The sequence below is a fragment of the Athene cunicularia genome, assembly GCF_003259725.1.
Source record: "Athene cunicularia isolate RWA chromosome 9 unlocalized genomic scaffold, athCun1 chr9_part1, whole genome shotgun sequence".
NCBI classification, from domain to species: Eukaryota; Metazoa; Chordata; class Aves; order Strigiformes; family Strigidae; genus Athene; species Athene cunicularia.
The window spans coordinates 26,448,132-26,467,870 of NW_020799110.1; the positions used below are offsets into that span (position 1 = coordinate 26,448,132).

A 19,739-nucleotide genomic window follows, 5' to 3' on the forward strand; every position below is an offset into this window, starting at 1 on the left:
GCAGCACGCTTTTGCTTTTTGGATGTAAATTGATCCTCTCTGCAATGTTTCAGATTTATGGCACAGCCGGGGAAGCTCGGTATCAGCATTATCTCTCTGAGGCAACAGAATTAAGGGCAGATGCTGGACTTGGTTCAGGTTAGGATATCTTGGCTTACCCTGCTTTTTGTGACATTCAAGTCATCTAATTGATATGGCAGCAATAGTATACGAAATGAATGCTCTGTTAATAACTTCCCTTTAGCAGCCACTTAACCCAGAACCTTAGTTTGGTATTGAAACGTTCCCTGATAGTGCTTTGCAGCAATTGTACTGACACCGTGCCTTGAAAGTTAATGGGATGCCTAGGAACAAACCTTTGTCAAGACTGACAGCTTTTAGAGGTTTGTTTAAGGTACAGTTTGTCTTCATGTAAGAGTCTTGAAAAATCTGTCCTCAGTGTATTCTGGTACTTTTTCATCCCTTCTCTCAGTTCTGTGCATGGAGTGATTTCTCTACCAAATTTTGCAAAGGTATTATTTTTTCCTTATTCTATATCTTTTTTAATAACTTCATTTGTAACACTAGTAGAAGGCCAGTTAGTTTTATACAAATAAATATATACAAATACAAAACATTTACATTATATACATTTGTTAGCTATGTATGGAGAAAAATGCCTGTTGTTTGTAATTTCCACTTTCCTATTCTTTTATTTCTCTGTATTCAACAAGCAGTGCGTGTGTTATCAGTGCTATAGATGCAGCCTGTAGCAAGGTATTCTAAAAAGTAGTAATACAGATATAAAATGTTAAAAACAACAAAAAAAAAATACTATTTTCCAATCTTGGAATAAAACGAGGGCAAAGTTATGTTTTTGAATTTCGGGAATTTTAGTAATTTTGATCTTGTTAGAATAAAGTGTCCATCACTTATTTTTTTTAATCTGTTGGTCAGGCCTTAATTATACTTGGACATATGTTTTCCTGCATTTATATTTACAACTGAGGGATGAGAGAAGAATGCATCGAGACCAAATATTTACCAAAAAGCATTCAGAAAGATATACATAAAGCATCCTTGAACAATGAAAATCTGCTTTAGAATTTAAATTAATTCATACTAGCTAAATCAGGGAAGGTATCCAAGAATTTAAAAAATTGCCACAATATTTGTAGTCAGCCTGTCTTAGGGACAGGGACAGTTGAGTCAATTTTAGATTTAAAGAGAAGCGACCTACACCTTCAGCCAGACTTAGATTTAAATAGCATCTGAATTTAGAAGTGATGACTGTAGTTGTAAAATATGTGTGTACCTGGGCAGGCACCCTGCTGACCTTGTAATGCATTTTTGCAAAAGCCCCATCTTGTATACAGCACAGAGAGACATGTAGAATAATTTCAGGTCTAAGGGAGTGGAATATCTGCACCTAAGAAACTGGTTGAATTGTCTCCTCATTTGCACTTGAACCAAACATGTCTAATTTTAATTAATGTTATAGCATTTACATTAATATGCAAATGTATGTAAAATTGCTTGTCATTTTTATCTGGTCAAAAGACTTAATCTTAGAGGTGTTTTTTATAATATTTTTGAGTTATGCCATTTCTACTTTATAACACTGTATGTGGTTTTTGCAACACATGTACTTGTGTACATTTTTACCAGTTGTAATCCTCTGTGACATAGTGGACAGTGTTTTCTGTCATTTGATTCATAGTGCTTTGTAGTCTAAAAAAATCTTAGTGTAAATAAAGTTACTCTCATATAAAGTCCTGTTTCAGTCAAAGAAATATCTGATGAGATGGAAGCTGGAATGAACCTTGTTACACTTTGAGCAACAGACCTTTAGGTTTTTGCTAAATCTTCTATTTTTTGAAATATTTACTGAGATAAATTACCTAATTGTTACGTTAAAGACCATCTACCATAGGAAGGAAATTTCATGTATTCAGTTTTCATTTTATTTATAGATGTGACATATTAAAGATATTCTTATTTTGCATACTGGGTCAGAGTGTGTTGAAATACTCTTGTCAAGCAGTTTGCTCACAAGGGTAATCCAACTGATCAATTACATTTAAAGCTTATATATCTATTGAAAAGTAAGAAAAGTTATGGCTAAGATCTGCAGAAAAGAAATCATTATACTGAACAAATCTTACACAAGCAAGTTGCTCAAAAGATGCAGCTGAAAATGTGATGAATAACACTTCAGCTGTGTGATGGAATATACATTCTGGAAAAGAACGATACCAGTCTAAAATGGGTGCACTTAATACATATGAGATAAAGGCAAATGCCAGTTTATGTCTGGTTTGGAAAGGATTGTAATGTAGAGGGCTTCAGGATTTTTCTGCCATTCAGGACATCTCTGCTACACTAGTGTTGCAGTATGACCTTGGAAAGGTCGCACAGTTGCTATGATTTTCTTTCTCTAGAGAATGGAAAAATATATGACCTTTCTTGTAAATGTTTCCAGATCCTTTCATGGATACCACATAAATCTGGAAAGACTCAACTGAAGACCTTCAATATTTTTCAGTCACAAAGAATACATGTGTGACAAAATATTTCCCTTCAATTTTTTTTAACTGTTGTATTATTTTTTAATATAATGTTACAGTAAGAAGCTGCGTATATGTGGTTAGTATTTGTGTGTGTCTTGCTCTTGCTCTGCATACCTCAGGAGAAAAGAGAAATTAGAAATGCTGAACATCACCAACTTTTAACAGGTAAGCTAGAGAAATGACTGATCAGCTGAGGCCAGTAGTAAAGTGCTATATACTGGTGTTTAACAACAGTACTTTGTATGTAATATAAATCAGGAAAAAAGTGCTATTATGATGATTTCATTTCAAGTTTTTTTGATGCAAAGGGCCTTGAACTGTCTATCTGGGCTTTCTCATACTGCATGCAAAATCACACTCTTCGATTTTTCTTTTTAAGGATATGGATTGCCTTTGGTGTAAGGAAGGGTTAATAGAAGCTTTCCTTGATGGAGTGGACAAAAAACTGAAGAGTTAAATGCATATCTCCATCTGAACTATGTAGTAGCTCGTTTGAAACAGTGCAGGCAGATGACAGTCTGGCTCTGACAACTCCAATTCTGCAAGTACTTATGTGTGTCTAAACTGCTTTAAAATCAGTGCAACTTAAGCATACGCTTAATGTTAATTACATGCTTAAGTGCTTTTCAGAACTGATGCTTTAAGTAATTCAGTAGATCATATATTGGAAGCAGCTCTTGCCAACACTGCAAATATTGTACTACAGTTCTATAGTCCTCAGGTCTTTGCAATGCTATTGCAGAACTGAATTACAACCTAGGTCACAGCCTGCAGTTGTATTCTTATCCTGGGATTTTTTCCACCTTTTGTTTGCATTTTCTGTTACATAACTAGCATTTTAGTTCTTAAAATTTCCAGGCTTTTTTCTCACCACTTTACACTCAGAAGTAAAGTAAATGCCTGTGGGGAGAGGAAAAAGGAAGGGGGAGTGGAAGAGGTAAAATAAATCATGCCTGCGCACGAATAGGGATGTGGTAGCTATTTATACTGTAGTAGAAATACCAGATTAGTAGGATTTAAAATGTTATTGATCTGTAGGTCTTAAAAGGCATTATAAACTCTTAGGTTAGTTCTGTTTCATTACTTTCAAGGTAGACTTATTTAAGAAGACAGACATTTTCTTACATTTTTAAGATTTCTAGCACATAATGGCTTTCCCGGACTCATGAACTATTTCCCCACCTGCTGCTTGCTCTTTGAAAGAGGGGGTGTTTTATGCTTGCCAAGGAGAACTGCCCACTGATAACCTCACTCCTAATCTTACTAGCACTCCAATGATTCATTGCAGATTGGTGGATGCTGTTACCATGAATCCTCAAACACATTTGGCAACAAGTCTGTATTATGCAGTCAGCACTGGCTATGGATTTGCCATTCCTTAAGGAGGAGGGTACTCTGCTTGTCCTGTTACCCTCAAACCGCTTGTATTATGCGGGGGAAATACTTTTGTTATTTCTTGCTAAGTAAGATAATGCAACAAATTCCTGAAAGAAGAAACAAAAGGTGTTGTCAAGATGCATCAAAACATGCCTTTATATTTCTTAGCAAAGCTCTTTCCTGTCAGAGCAAATAACACAATCCCGAAGTACACAATGCCATTCTGAAAGTTATTTCTTATACTTAATCCCTTTCCTTGGTCAATGACACAAACAGGCACTCCTCATTTATTGGTAACTACTAAAAGCAAATTATCTACAAAGCAGTCTCTGAATCAGAGTTGTCTTTTCTGATTATTCCTTTCAGACTTCTAGCCCAGTGTGGCAGTAAAAAATGCAAACAAGGCTTTTCTAGTCTTGTTTAGCATATGGCCAGTTCCGGTCTATCGGGGATGCTCTGCTATGTATAAATTTATTTCCATATTATATCCTAGTTTAGGAAGTTTGTAATTCAGTTGATACTAGGTTTCTCTTGCAGAAAAAACATCTCTGTCTCTCTCAACATTTTGGCATACAATTCATCCTTCACTTGACATTATTTATTTTATCTGTTCTACATCAGACACGTTTTTTGCCTTGATTTTCTTGCCTGTGAGTTCAGAGCTGAATGTCAGTCATTGTGTGTGACGAATTACTTTTCTCTTGTGCAGATTACCTTGAAAATGCTAAAGGTGCTGTTGGCAGTAGACTGATAACAGGGTTCAGGAGGGGATTCTTGTTTCAGCAGTAGCCAAGGATTGTGAGAACTGACTGCAGGCTTGCTTCCAGAGGGGAGGCTCAAAAAACAGTCTAGGCTATTCATGGTGCATGCTGAGAGATGTTATAATAGTAAAAAGAAGCATTTTTTAGTGAAAATTATTGAGGAAATTAGTAGGAAAGAAACAAGAATTCTTTAAAACTCATGTACAGACAACACTTGCAGACCCTCTAATTTCAGTCATTTATTAATGTCTGGAACCAGAAGCTACTGCCTGTGTTGGAACCTGGATAGACTGAAGGCTGGTGGGATTAAGGTAGCAATGTCCTCAGATTCCTCTGAGGATGAACATGATGTTGATATCAGTGCCATTACAGAATCACAGAACTGTGTAGGTTGGAAAAGACCTTGAAGATCATCCAGTCCAACCATCAACCTAACATCAACAATTCCCAACTACACCATATCCCTCAGCACTATGTTGACCCTAGTCTTAAACACCTCTGTCCTGGTTCAGCCAGGATAGAGTAAAGTTTTCCCCAGCAGAGAGAGAGGGGGAAGGGATCTCCATCCGGGTTATTCATACCATGCTGACGTCAGGTCCAGGGGCGGAGCTTTTTTTCTTTCGCTTCTGGTTTTGTTTTTTGCCATACATGTGGTGAGTTTGCTCCTTGATCATTTAGCGGTATTTCTCTGTATATCTTTTGTCTTGTTCACTGTTATTGCTGTTTATTGTTGTTACCATTGATACTGTTGCTGTTCAGATTGTTCTATCACTCTGTTGTATTAAATTTCTTGTTATTTTAGCCGGGGTCTGTGTTTAACTTCCAGCCCGACTGGCGCGGGTGGGGGAGGGGCAACGGCAACGTGTTCTCTCATCCCGGCAAGGATTAAACCTTGCACAACCTCCAGGGATGGGGACTCCATCACCTCCCTGGGCAACCCATTCCAACGCCCAACAACTTGTTCTGTAAAGAAATGCTTCCCAATATCTAGTCTAAACCTTCCCTGGTGCAACTTGAGGCCATTACCTCTTGTCCTATCGCTTATTACTTGGTTAAAAAACCCTCATACCCAGCTCTCTACAACCTCCTTTCAGGAAGTTGAAGAGGGTGGTGAGATCTCCCCTCAGCCTCCTCCAGACTAAACAACCCCCGTTCCCTCAGCCGCTCCTCGTACAACCTGTGCTCCAGACCCTTCACCAGCTTCGTTGCCCTTCTCTGGACATGCTTGAGGCATTCAGTGTCCTTTTTGTAGTGAGGGGTCCAAAACTGAACAGTCATTGAGGTGCGGCCTCACCAGCGCCAAGTACAGAGGCAAGATCCCTTTCCTGTCCCTGCTGGCCACGCTATTGCTGACACAAGCCAGGATGCCATTGGCCTTCTTGGCTATGTGGGCACACTGCTGGCTCCTGTTCAGCTGGCTGTCAATCAACATCCCCAGGTCCCTCTCTGACTGGCAGCTCTCCAGCCACTCCTCCCCAAGCCTGGAGCACTGCTGGGGGTTGTTGTGGCCCAAGGGCAGCCCCTGGCATTTGGCCTTAGTGAAACTCCTACAGTTGGCCTCAGCCTATAGCTCCAGCCTGTCCAGGTCTCTCTGCAGAGTCTCCCTACCCTCGAGCAGATCAACACTCCCACCCAACTTGGTGTCATCTGCAAACTGACTGAGGGTGCACTTGATCCCCTCGTCTAGATCATCAATAAAGATGTTAAACAGGAGTGGCCCCAAAACCTAGCCCTGGGGGACACCACTCATGACCGGCTGCCAACTGGATTTAACTCCTTTCACCACAACTCTTTGGGCCCAGCCATCCAGACAGTTTTTTACCCAGCAAAGCATGTGCCCATCCAAGCCTCGAGCAGCCAGTTTCACCAGGAAAATGCTGTGGGAAACGGTGTCAAAGGCCTTGCTGAAGTCAAGGTAGACAACATCCACAGCCTTTCCCTCATCCAATAAGCAGGTCACCCTGTTGTAGAAGGAGATCAAGTTTGTCAAGCAGGACCTGCCTTTCATAAACCCATGCTGACTGGGCCTGATCATCTGGTGTCCATTATATGACTCTTAATGGCACCCAAGATGACCTGCTCCTTGAACTTCCCTGGCACTGAGGTCAGACTGACAGGTCTATAGTTTCTTGAATCATCCTTTCAGGCTCTCTTGTAGATGGGTGTCACATTTGCCACCCTCCAGTCCAACGAGGCCTCCCCAGTTAGCCAGGATTTCAGGTAAATCATGGAAAGCATCTTGGTGAGCACATCTGCCAACTCTTTCAGCACCCTTGGCTGTAACCCATCTGGTCCCACAGACTTGTGTGCATCCAAGTGGTGTAGCAGGTCTCTGATCACCTCCTCTTCAACTGTGCTGATCTCATTCTGCTTCCCCTCCCCATCTCTCATCTCACGAGGCTGGTGTCCAGGGAACAGCCAGTTCCACTGCCAAATACTGAGGCAAAAGAGGCGTTGAGCACCTCAGCCTTTTCGTCATCCTTAGTTATCATCTTTCCCTCTGCATCCAGTAAAGGAGGAAGATTTTCCCTAATCCTCCTTTTACTATTAACGAATGTATCGAAAAATTTTTTATTATCCTTAACAACCTGTAGCCAGGTTGAGCTCTAGCTGAGCTTTGGCTCTCCTAATGTTCTCCCTGCGTAGCTCACTACATCTTTATAGTTTTCATGGGAGACCTGGCCCCTCTTCCAAAGGTCCTAGATTCTCCTTTTGTTCTTGAGGACCAGCCAGAGGTCCCTGTTTAGATAGGCAGGTCTCCTTCCTTGCCTGCTTGTTTTTTGGCTTATGGGAACAGCCTGATCCTGGATTGTTTCCTCTCTGCTGTGTTGTGTTCCCAGCAGATATCTGGGAAGTTGAAGTCCCCCACAAGAACAACGGCAAGTGATCCCAAGATTTCTCCCAACGGTTTATAGAAAACTTCATCCACCTCACCACTTTGTGAGGTGTTTAACCACATTGTTAATCATCCCATTGAAATAGATTTGGGACTGGAGGTACTGCAAAGCATTTTTAATAGTCCCAATGGAAAGCCCACAAAAGTAGAGGAATCAACAAGTCAAGCTGTTTGGGAAATCTATTGTCCTTGGGGAAAAGGACATCTTTGTTTCACTGCTGTAGGTGTCAGGTAAAGACAGGTGTCAAGGTATGTAAAGCATATGTGGGATCTGAGCTGCTGGTATGACAAATCCCTGGAATACAGAGTAACAAGGCTGGGGGCAACTGAATCTTTTATCAGGCTAATTAGTGGTTAAACAAAACAATTATGTTGGGATTAGCTTTCTGGTAGAATTGCTGTGCATTTAAGAGGTGTTAAGCACTTGCCACACAATATTTTAAAGAATTCATGCAAGTGGTTTTGTCTATTGGAACTAATTATCTTTGCCCATAATCATCTGTAGTCATGGTACGATTCTAGTCACCTGAGAATACCTACAGTTTATTTTGCTGTAGTGCCATGATTTCTTTAAGGGGAAAAACAAAGACCAAAAAAACACCACAGATATGCTGGGATATACATGTATTTAATATGTAGGAGGTCTAAGTATTGTCGTTATCAAAAAAATAGCAATGGCTTTTTTCTTTTTTAGACTGGATGAGAGCATGACATGGATGATTGGTCAGATCTTTGCAGAGTTCAGGTTTTGATTGTAGAGCTCTGCTAGTCTAGGGTTTGAAAGACAGGAATGTAATTCCTCACAGACTCTGTGACCTCCCTGTGTTGTTTATGGATGTTTTAGAATGGGACTGTAATAATTCTGTAGCTCTCAGGGAATGAATACTTGAAAATGTTGTGCTGGTACCCCACTGGATGGAGTCACACACAGACAAAATGAATGCAAATGAAGAACAATGCCAAGAATTCCATACAGTATTTTATTTCTTTATCCTGCTTCTCTCTTGCTCAGGAGTCAGAAAAGTGCTCTCCTTGAAGCAATGTGCATGGAATGCTAAGTATACCATTCCTCTCCCTTTTTCAGCTAACTGTTAAGAACAGTGGATTAATGTTTTCAAATCAAAATTGCTGCTCTGCAGTGTTATTTTACTATGTGAGGTACATGTTCGAGTGAGCATAATTTCACAGATTAAACCCACAGGCTTTTGCTTTACTGTGCCTAAAAACATAATCCATAAAGAACTGATTTTGCTTGACCTGTTGCAATATGTAAATACATTTTCACCTTACTTACTAAAAAGTATATTAGAGATCTATATCATCAAAATTAATCTTCAAACTCAGTATATTTGTAGGGAAAGTTGAAGAAGAGATGAAAATTCATCAAAGTGGCTTAATTTCCAGTTGGACTGAATACAGTTTTGGTGATCTCAATCATAACAAAGAGTGCCAGTTTTTAGAAGTATTGGCATAGTCAAACGAGATAATTTTTTTTAGATAGCCTTTTAAATTTACCAGCTGTAAATGATTATGTAATAACAGCATTATATCAAATTAAGGAAAAATCAGTGTCTCTGGAGACAAGGACTGGGACACCAGGGCTTTAATTTTAAACACCTTGTTTAACTCCAGCATGGAGCCATGATGTCCCCTTTCTGGAAGGCTGTAACAGAAAAGACATGTTTCCTCCCTGGATGGATGGTTCAGCACTGGAAGAATCTGCCTTTGGGGGCTCTGGACTCTTATCCCTGGAGGTATTCAAGGCTCAAATGGGCAGAGACGCAGCTGATCCAATGTTGTTAACAGCCTTGAGTTGAACAGAAGGTTACATCTGATGGCCACCAGTGGTCTCTTCCAAAAAACTTTTCTAAGGTTATGTGATAAACTTTAGTGTTCAGAAGTGTTGCATTTACATGGATGGACAACTTGGAATAAATTTACTAAGTTTCAGGGTAGACAACTACAGAGGGGACAAAACCAGGCCTCCTGTTACAGAGGAGACAAAAACTTTGCTCTCCCCACCCCCAGCTGTCATGACACTGATGGAAAACAGGTATCCTGCTATCAGTGCCATTTTCTCCCCTGCCTGGTTCTGTCAGGAGCCACATTTTCAGCCCACTGCCATTGTTGTGTCCTTTCTCACTGCATGCTGAAATTCAGTTCTGAGCTGCCATTACTTAAGAAATTGGCAGTCAGGGTTGTTTCATGGCAGAGAATTCACTTTGGTATAAATGTGAGATGTGCACATGTGTAGTATCCATATGACATTAGTTACTGGTCAGAATATGGGTCTTGATGTAGTGTGCACCAGCACTCATTTTCAATAGAGTTATTCCTCCCCTGAGCAGAGAGTTTGCAAGAAAGTGCTGGTTGCCTGAGAGAAAGAAACCAAATTGTACCTGACTTCCTGTGGTTGCTCTGTTTCTCTTGGAAGGCATTTCTACAGCCCCTAACTGTGTTCAATAGCTCGGTCACCTTACTGATTTGAGCTGCCTGATCCATGTCATCTTTTAATGAGCTACTTCTAAAACATCTGCAGGAGACTTTTTTGGGAAATCACATGTGTGCTGCTGCACACCAGTATGGGTGTACCTGTTACTTGCCCCAGGACCACCTGTCAGCAAGCTTAGCTCAGGGCATACAAGTCCTAGGAGCCATTTGGGAGAGGGCAGTTTACAATATTTGCAAAAATTTCTTTTATGTGTTTGTTCTACCTACTCCTAATTCACATGCACAATGGTATATTTTGGTTGCCTGGCAACCAGCTGGAGGCATATGGGATGGAAACTGCGACTTAAGTATAAGGATTTGGTTTTCCTTTCAGTCAGTGTCAGAACAGGTGATACTGTGTTCAGATTGATTAATATTTGGTGTGCATGGATTATTGCATCACTATTTTGAATACTGATAAGGAATGATATTAACTGCCTTGGTTGCTTGGACAAGAAAGCAGTGTACTTGATAGAGTCCATGCTAGGCAATCTCTGTGAAAGTCACCCCCCAAGAAGCTCTGCCACTGCGTCTTTGTCCTGTCCCGAGCACTCCTGTCCTGCCCCCAAGCACATGCTAGTGGTAACCAGAAGCTGAGTGGTCTTTGGAGAGGGAACAAAAATACCACACCCACTGAAAATGAACAGACAAAAGAGAAAATTTCCAAAATGCTGTATTTCTCTTGGGATAGGGTTTTGGTTTCTTTCCTGCCTGTGAAAATGAAATATTAATAGCACTAGTTTTCTAACCAGGGGCTAGTCAGAACCAATATTTGTGTCAGTATACGTTTCAGTTTTCCAATGTCAAATTCTTTCATTCAGGTACAAAATAAAACACTTGAATCATGAAAATATAATCTGTATATAGCCATTGTCATTAATTTTTATAGAAAATGAAAGAAAGGTGAAATATATCCAGTGTCATACCATGGTAACTGATGTCCTTTCTGACATGTCATATGATGCACTGCTACTGTGCAATGTAATAAAGAGGTAATAACATTTGAAACTCTTTTTTAAAAACAAAGTAGAGAGGAAATGGATTTTAACTGCGGGATAAGGAAAAGTGTCTGAGAATCCTGATTTGCTTCCATGTGACCTAAAAAGTAGTTCTGAATTGTTAGAATTTACACACACACACAAAAAAAAAGACATTCAGAGTTCTTTTTGGCTCTAAATCTTAATTGTTTTGATTTTTCAAATGCCTCAAGCAATCAGTGTGATACCAAGTGCCACCAAGGTCAGTGAGGTTGCTTACAAGTGTCATGTACTGCCCAGGGGTTGATAGGCTGCCAACCTTGCAGTTGCACACTGTGAGTATGATTCCATTTTCTGGAGCAGAGGCCAGCTGTTGTTACTTGCATAAATGGGTATCTGAATAAGATTATTAAGGGGTTTTGCTGTTGAATTTTTTTTTTCCTTCTCCTGGAAATATAAGGCAGTATTAGATACAGGCAGAGGCATCTTTCTTACCATTTTCCTTCTCTCTCAAAATGTTCTTTTACACTTCTAATTGTGAAAATACTTTTGGACTCTGAGAAGTATAAAAATATGTCTGCGTAAATATGAGAAATAGGATGATAGTCAGTAAAAGACCCAGGGATACAAAGCAGTAATTAAGATAGCACATCAAGATTCATCAGACTACTTCACTACTTTCTAAATTCAATGTGGTAATTACAGAAATGGATTGTCAAGGATCCTCTGGGCTAGTACTTAAAAGAAATACAAAGTTTAGATTGCTATCTGTAAGAAAGAATATAAAGTCCAGGCCTTTATACTGCTGGCCTTTAATCCAGCAGATGCTGACCTACCACATTTGCTGACAACTGACACTGTAAGATAGTTGGGCCAGTGTATATGCTGCCTGACCAACAGCCAGCACTTTGCAGCAGTGTCACTAAGGGTTGGTGCCAGTTGCATGTTGACACCTCAAAAACTCTTTGACCTGCAGAGATTCCAACAATAGTTTTGCTGCCAAACTGATTGATGCCAATGTCAAGCTTACTAAGGTCATCAAACAAAGCGCTAACCCTGGCAGGTATTTTGCTTCACACACATTTCACTGGTAGGGCAAGGGAACAGGAGAGTAGAGACTGCTGTGTGCAAGCCAGCTATACTTAAACTCTTTTGCAAGCAGTACTTGTCTACCTGCACCACAGCAGTCATTCTCCAACTTGAGTTTCTAGTTTTGGAGGGTTCCTACCAATGCTGATGGTGAATTCTGCAGCAGTGAGTTAACATATATTTAAGCTATAACATATGTTTATAACTCTCCCTCCTTCTTGGTTTTTAATTTGGGGCATGTGTTTGGTTCTTGCATGTCCACATTCTAGTAATAAGTGAAAAATTTAATTTGTAAACATAAGGGGATAATTTGAAATTGATTTCTATACTTTTGGTTGCTGTTGGCTGTTTCCATGCTGATAAATAGGAACTATGAGACGGCTACATGTCTTACAAAGTAATTTTATACCATATGCTCTGTGCTTGAAGATAAAGTTGCTGTAATCAGTGATAGCAAGTGTATTACTTTGCGTAACATCAATGTGAGTTATAATTGATGCCTAGCAGTTTGGTAACAGCTCTTATCAAGAACGTACAAAGATTATAGCACAATCATTGGTGGTTCAAATGTTCTCACAGAGATTGTCGGGTGCTTCCTATAGGGTATCTTTCTTTGACAGCTCTTAACATATGTAGGTCGACACTTTTGTTACAAAGCAAACTTCAGTTACTCATTTCTAAAAATGTGTTCAAAACCATTAAGTGTTTGTCTTCAGCACAATCAAGACCATGTCATTCCTTCAGGGTCTTGTTAAAGGAATGCAAGCATTCAAAATAGAAAATTCATTCTGAAGGCTGCTGCAGCTGTGTACACTACTCCATCCCTTGTACACTTGGTAGAAAAGGAATTTAATATTATTATTTTATGTGTATGTTCCTGTTACCATATCTTCCTTTTTTTGCCAACAGTGGCTGCTCATATCTGTATTCATTTAATGTGTTATCATAGTGATGTACTGTATAAGCTCCTTGGTGTTTGTCTCTCTCCTGCCCGTTTTCTTTGTGTCTGGGATCTTAGGGCTGAACCTCATACTGACTCTTAAGAAACCTGACCTGGAAACCCAAACCAGAGTCTAGGTCAGTGGGTTTGGCCAAATGTTGGTATATACATATTAAAATCTTTAAGAGATTATTTATTACATGGATAAATGGAATGAGATAAGAAAAATTAAAAGATAGGAAAAAAGCTAGTATTATGCCCTATTTGCAGAGGGAGCACCAAGATCCATCTTGGAGAGTATTTAACAGAGGTAGGAATTACAGCTGTGTACCAAAGTTAGTAGACCAGTGCCCACAGTCCTATCATCTTTTTTTAATAATTATAATAGATCATTAACCAAGCCTGGATGTGTTTGATGCCCTAATTTGGGAAGGACCTATGGTTTATGAGCCATGGCTTTGAGTGTGTCTTGTGTGCTTGTCAAATGCTACATGAGGACATGTGACAATGCTATGTCAGGGATTAGGCAGTGGCTGCTAAAGGTGCCAAACGTAATCCTGCTTTAGGAACAAGTCCCATACCTTTAATATTCCTGTTCTGAGCTGGAACAAAGGAGGCCCAGAAGTTGTGTCTTCTCCTGAGCTGATGACACCTGCCACCTTGAGTTGCAAAGGTCTAGTCAACCTAGAAATCAAAGCTTCTCCCAAGAGGACACTTCTGTTTTACTTTAAGCTCTTTTCTCTTTCCTTTCCTCTTAGAATCACTTCATTTTTTCATTTTATATTTCATTGTCTGTAGTTCTCATTTATTTCAACTTTCTATGTCTTTGCCTCTTTTGGTGGCTCGTTTGATATATATGATTAGTTATATAGATCATGTATTTTCCCCTTCTTGATTACTTATGGAATGTTTTCAGACTTGAACATCAATAACTTTTTTTAACTAAACATTATTCTAAATCCTAATTAATTTAATAAAAATCTGACAATTTCTGGATGTTTTAGTAAATAACAAGGGTTTACTATGATAATTGTGTATAACAGCAAGTAATATAACTACACAGAAAAGTGTCATTTTGTAGGAATACTGTTATTTTTGTGAAGCTAGATATGTGATTAATTTTTGGAGCTAGAATAGCTAATTGTTAACTGGATGTAACATGACTTCTTTTTTCTTCATTCATCAGAAGTGCTTTTAGAACATGCATTTCTGTCACTTACCTTATAAAATATATAAAACTGTTAACAATATTTTCTTCTAGTAGAGTATGGCTATTCAACAAAATGTTAAGGCCAAATGCTTGTTCAATTTTTATTCAGAGTTTAGTGAGGCAGAATTGTAATTTATGTCAGTATAAGATTTTTTGGTTTTGTTTTTCAGTTAAGCAGTTTAGCTAAAGACTTGTTCTACATTGCAGATATTTTCCCCTAGTTACCAAGTTTTGATTCTATCTTCTCACTAGAGAGCCTATACTTCACAGAAAACCAAGCATAATCATTGTTTGTTGACTCTTCAGAGGCAATTTAGCACTGCTTTTCTACAGTACTTCTGGATGTGAAGTGAAAGAACATTTATTTTGCCTGACATGCACCTCTGCCATTCAAGATGGACGCAATCAGCTGAGCAGTTGACATGATGCAGTCCTACATTTGTACTTACAATTTTTTAATCTAAAGATTCCAGGTTTTGAAAAAGTGGCTTGGTTCCCTTTGAAACCTACTGGCTAATTAATCATGGTTACAGAGTGCTGTTGCAGGCAGCTTCTTACAACGTTTGATTAAGTGCTGAAATGGGGAATGTGTTACAGTGAGCACGCTCACATCTGGCAAGTCATCATGGGTACTTGCTGCTCTGCACTGTAAGCAGTTTTTCTCCCCAAAATGTGTTGACCTGACTCTATGCTGTTAAATCACTGAGTTATAGTTACTACCTTGTAGTGTACATCATATGTCCAATTCACAGTTTGAGACTGTGAGAAGCAGACATAAGCTGAGACTGCTGTGCAAGCATTTAGAGATCTCTCAGCTCACCAACTTTTTTTTTTTTTTTTTTAAGCAAAATGTTTTAAGTATCAGATGGGCAAATTTGTCAGTGACTGCAAATTTTGTCCACATATAATCATCAGTGCAATTATTTTTGAACAAATGCTTCTGAATTTAAAAGAAGATTCTGAATTCTGAATTTTATGTTATTTAAGGAAAAAGTTGAGCTAAAATAGGTAATTGAATTAGAGTGCCAGAACACTGCTATCAGGGAAAATTTCGTCCCATTTTTTTCTTAGTTGAGAGAGGTTAAGTACTACCACAAGCAAATAGTCCTTTTGTAGATCCATCATCTTTTTATTTCCCCAGACTTCCAATCAAGCTCTTCTTGTGTGGATCTCCCACATTTTTAATGTGTGAACCGTTTCTCTCTGTATATCATATAGCAAATCAAATTATTGCAGAACATATACATTCCTTAAAAACCAAAAGAAAGTCAACAAAGAAAAGCACCAGACCACCACACCAAAACAAAAAAATTCCTTTTTTTTTTTTTTTTTTTTTTTTGAGTCCTTTCTACATCTACACTAAGGCAAAACTAGGAATGGCAAGTGACTAGCATTAAAGAAAAATATTTTAATAATACCTGAAAGGCAGCTGTATAACAGTTAGATCACAGAAAATTATAATACAAAAATAAATAATCTCCTGAAACACCTAAGCAAGGACTAAATACATCATAATTTCAAGCATAAACTTTATGAGACTATCTTTCAGGTGTTTAAAGATAGAAATTACACCACAGGTCCTTTAGACTGCTTGATGCATTTACTTTTGATACATTAAAAGTTTAAATTCTTATTATAGATTGAATTGCTTGCAAAGTACAATTGAATATATTCCAGATTACTAAGGGGGGGTTTGTTGCTTTGAGAGAGGAGAAGATTATACTTGATATGCCTTTAAATTAGGGCTGAGACTTAGCCTGCCAGAGCATGTTACTTCATTTTCAGTAGCGAAGTTTTAGCCTAATGAAAACTGGAAGGAAGGGGTCATGGGTACCACAACAGCAGACTATCTGTTTGCATAACGTGCTGTGATAAACTTTGAAATATGTGACTATTTATGTATGTGCATATTAATTGTTAATTATGCCAACATTAATGATGGTAAACTTGTTACCCATTTTACCATCTGTGCTTCCTATTGTTTGCTTCTTTTTTCCCCCCATAATATCATTGCAATAAGGAAAACTTGACTTGGAGTTAACAGAAAAGAATTTTTACCACCTTTCTCTCTGAGCCATGGAGGGAAGGTTTGGCATGATATCAGTATGAGTGCTGGTAATCAATTGTGAGTCATTTCATGATATATAATGAGAGTTTTCCTTTTCCTCAATTCAGAGCTATTTTCAGTACTGACTCAGAATGGGCTAACACCAAGATTTATAATCAGCTTTCATCCTTTCCTGTTGTTTCCATTGGGGTATATTATCTTGACCATAAAAACAGTAAAACAGTAATTTGTAAAAGCAAAGCTATCCTGGTAATCATGCTGAATTGTTCTGATAGCCCATATCAATGGAAGGAAAACATGTGACTGAATAGTACTGCAGCACTGTAAAAATTAGGTCTCTGTTAAGATTAATAGAATGCTTATAGCAAAGGTGGTGCCTTCAGATGGGCCAGACCAAAGAACGTTTTATACTTGTTCTATCTTGACCCTGATAGCACAGTTTTAAAATTTAATGAACGTAAATGTTACTATCTATTCAAGTGTATATAGTCTAATTACCACCCCACCTTCCATGAACCAACACTTTAATGACTCAGATATGTCTGTCTATATGACATAACAGGACTTGGACTATATTTCTATATGATAAAAGATATCTCCTCTTAGGCAGAAACAATATAAAGTCTAAATATGCAAGATGGGGACTGAAGTATAGGAAGGGGTAAATCGTTCTTTATCACATTAGAAGAGTCTTGGAAAAGCTACTGTAGCCTTTGTCTCTGGAGTGCCCTGTCCTTGAAACACAGCCTGCAAAAGGTTGCTTTTAATTTCCTGAATTGGGCTAATAAGAACTGGGCTAATAAGAACAGAGCAACAATATAAAAGAAGTAAAATATATTAGCAGAACTCATGAAATTAGTACAATAAGCATATATGCAAGCTTATATACATCTATGCCACCATATTCAGTATCTATCTGTATCTGCAAATATTTCAGAACTAAGATACTCACAGACAGAAGCTGCTGGTGCTTAAAGGTGCAGGATGTAAAATCCCTGCTAGTGCTGAACAGCCTCCCTGGGATCAGGAACTGTATGTAATCCAATCATGTAATAGGATTGATATAAATATAAACCTATTAGTAATCCATGTGCTTGCATGTCAGAATGAACAGTGAATAAAGGGTGGAAGATGTCTGGGTCATGTTGCTCTTTCAAAACAGATAATCAATGTGCAGCATTGTAATATACACTGATTTAAAAGGCGAATTTTGGTGTAGGCAGCAATTTCATGTTACAAATTAATTCTGCTAAAGGTTCTGAGCTGTCAGTTGTTGGGGTTTATTTTCCCTCTCTTTTTTCTCCTCCAGCAATGTTAAAAAGGAAGGCTGAAATGATTTAGTTTTCAATAAACTTCATTGTCCATGATAGATGCAAAACAACAAATGAAACCATATGAAGTAAACCCCCATATTGTTTCAGAAGGGAGAAATCATCTATATGTAAAGAATATAGCATTGTATGCAGCTGATAAGAATAAAGCTGAATGGCTCATGTCATGTAATTAGCACAGTTACAGTATATTAATCCCTTAACAATGTAAAAGCCAGCAACCATTTGTTGAAAGCCAAGTACATATATGGTGAATGACCAGGACTGATGAGTCTCTTGAATTGCAGTCATGAAGAAGTTGGCAAATTAAGTGCCTTTGACCTTTCCTGACACAATAATCTTGCAAAGAAGACACTGCAAACATTTTAAGCAAATATCATGCCAAAGAAGTGCTGGGCTCACCTTATTATCATCAGTCTTGAGGTAGGAGACACCCAAAAAAGGAAATGCACTCCACAATTTTTCTAGTTTTGAACCCTGAACCAAGATCAAAGTATTACAGTAGGCCAACAAATTTCCTTTTCATTACTCAAAACACACCAGGTATCACATTCCTTCATGTATCTGATTTTGTTTCAGAAGTAGGGCTAAATGCATTTTTTCATACAGTGTAATGTAGGAAGTTTTGTTCTGTTTGTCTATGTGGTATAGCTATCAACTATGTTAATCTGACGTTGGTGAACAGATTTATAAACTATGCCCTCATAAATTAGCATGTATGCAAACATATTTATATGTGCAAATGTTATTTTAATTATAATTAAATAAGTAGGAAGTTAGACTGGATTCATCTGCTCATCCCTTCACATGGTGTTTCCAGTTCAGGATCTGCAAAGCCTTGTGGGTAATCTTTAAGCTACTGCCACCCACAAGATACCTCAGTGTTGTCTTCAGGAGGCAATGCATATTCCAAGTGGGAGAAGATTTAAATTACTATCAATATCTGATAAACCAGGAGCAAAAATAACTGTAAAAAAAAAATCAAGGTGTGTGGGACTTGAACATTTAGAAGTGTATCAGTCTGTACTCTGTTGACTAGAAAAGTTTTTTCCAGCTTTGGTCTAAGTAGTGAGATACTCTTCAAAGATTGCTAGATATTGGGAATGTTCATTAGTTACGTTGCTATCTGGGGTTACTGTGATTTTGGAATATATCTTCTCTACTCAGATTTAATACAGTAGAAAGAGACAATCCCTCATTAAAAAAGGTCAATAGTCTAAGTAGACAAACAATTTATATTCTTTCTAAAGGTAATATTGGGAAAATAGGCAGAGAAATGCTTGGAATTTAGTCTTTTGAATCCCAAACAAATACTTATGATCTCAAGACTCTCGGGTCTCTAGAATTTGATTTCTCTAGAAAAATTTCATTTAGTATGTTCTCATTTTATACTTTGATCCTGAAGCAGCCTATTTTGAATCATTACAGTCTGGACATAGAGAAATTAATTTTGTGGGTGGTCTATTGGAGGAAATGGTTGTCTGGCTTTAAGTATGATTTATGTTAAAGGCTGATATTAGATCAATATGCAGTATTTCATAAATCTCACACCTTGTCTAAACCTAGTTGAGGAACTCATTGTGGTTTGTCTTCATCATTCTTGAATTATCTTCTGATATAAATACATGATCTATCAGTGGTGACAGATGCTGCCTTGGCTTTGCAGTTCCTGTTATGTTAATGGGTCATAGTCTGGTGGAAAACAGCTTTTCTCAAATGGCCTGTCCTTGTTCGACAGCACTGAATTATTGTTTCACTAGCTTTAGTTTCTTCTTATAATTAACTATCAAATGTGCTGTAGGAACATAAGGAGCAAACAAACTCATTTTACAGCAACCTGTAAATTAAACAATTTCCAAACCAAAACTGACAGTTAATACCAAGCAGTAGTGCAACTTTCTGACACTAGAGAGTCACGTAATGAATTACCCATGAACATGAAATATTAATAACTAACATTACCTCACTTAATTCTTTTCATATATACTGTGCACAAAAGCATCTAGAATAAGGGCAGAAGAAGGGAACAGAACAGCTTTCAAAGTTTACTT

General features: G+C 38.2%; 1 protein-coding gene across 1 annotated transcript in view; it reads right to left on the minus strand.

The window, feature by feature from the left end:
- The window catches only part of RASGEF1A (RasGEF domain family member 1A), a 134,748-nt gene extending 117,385 nt beyond the window's left edge, over nucleotides 1-17,363 (minus strand). Inside the window, exon 1 of the mRNA XM_026855060.1 lies at nucleotides 17,310-17,363. The gene's annotated coding sequence lies outside the window, so the exon portion shown is untranslated. The remainder of the gene's footprint in view (nucleotides 1-17,309) is intronic.
- Nucleotides 17,364-19,739: the final 2,376 nt, after the last annotated feature.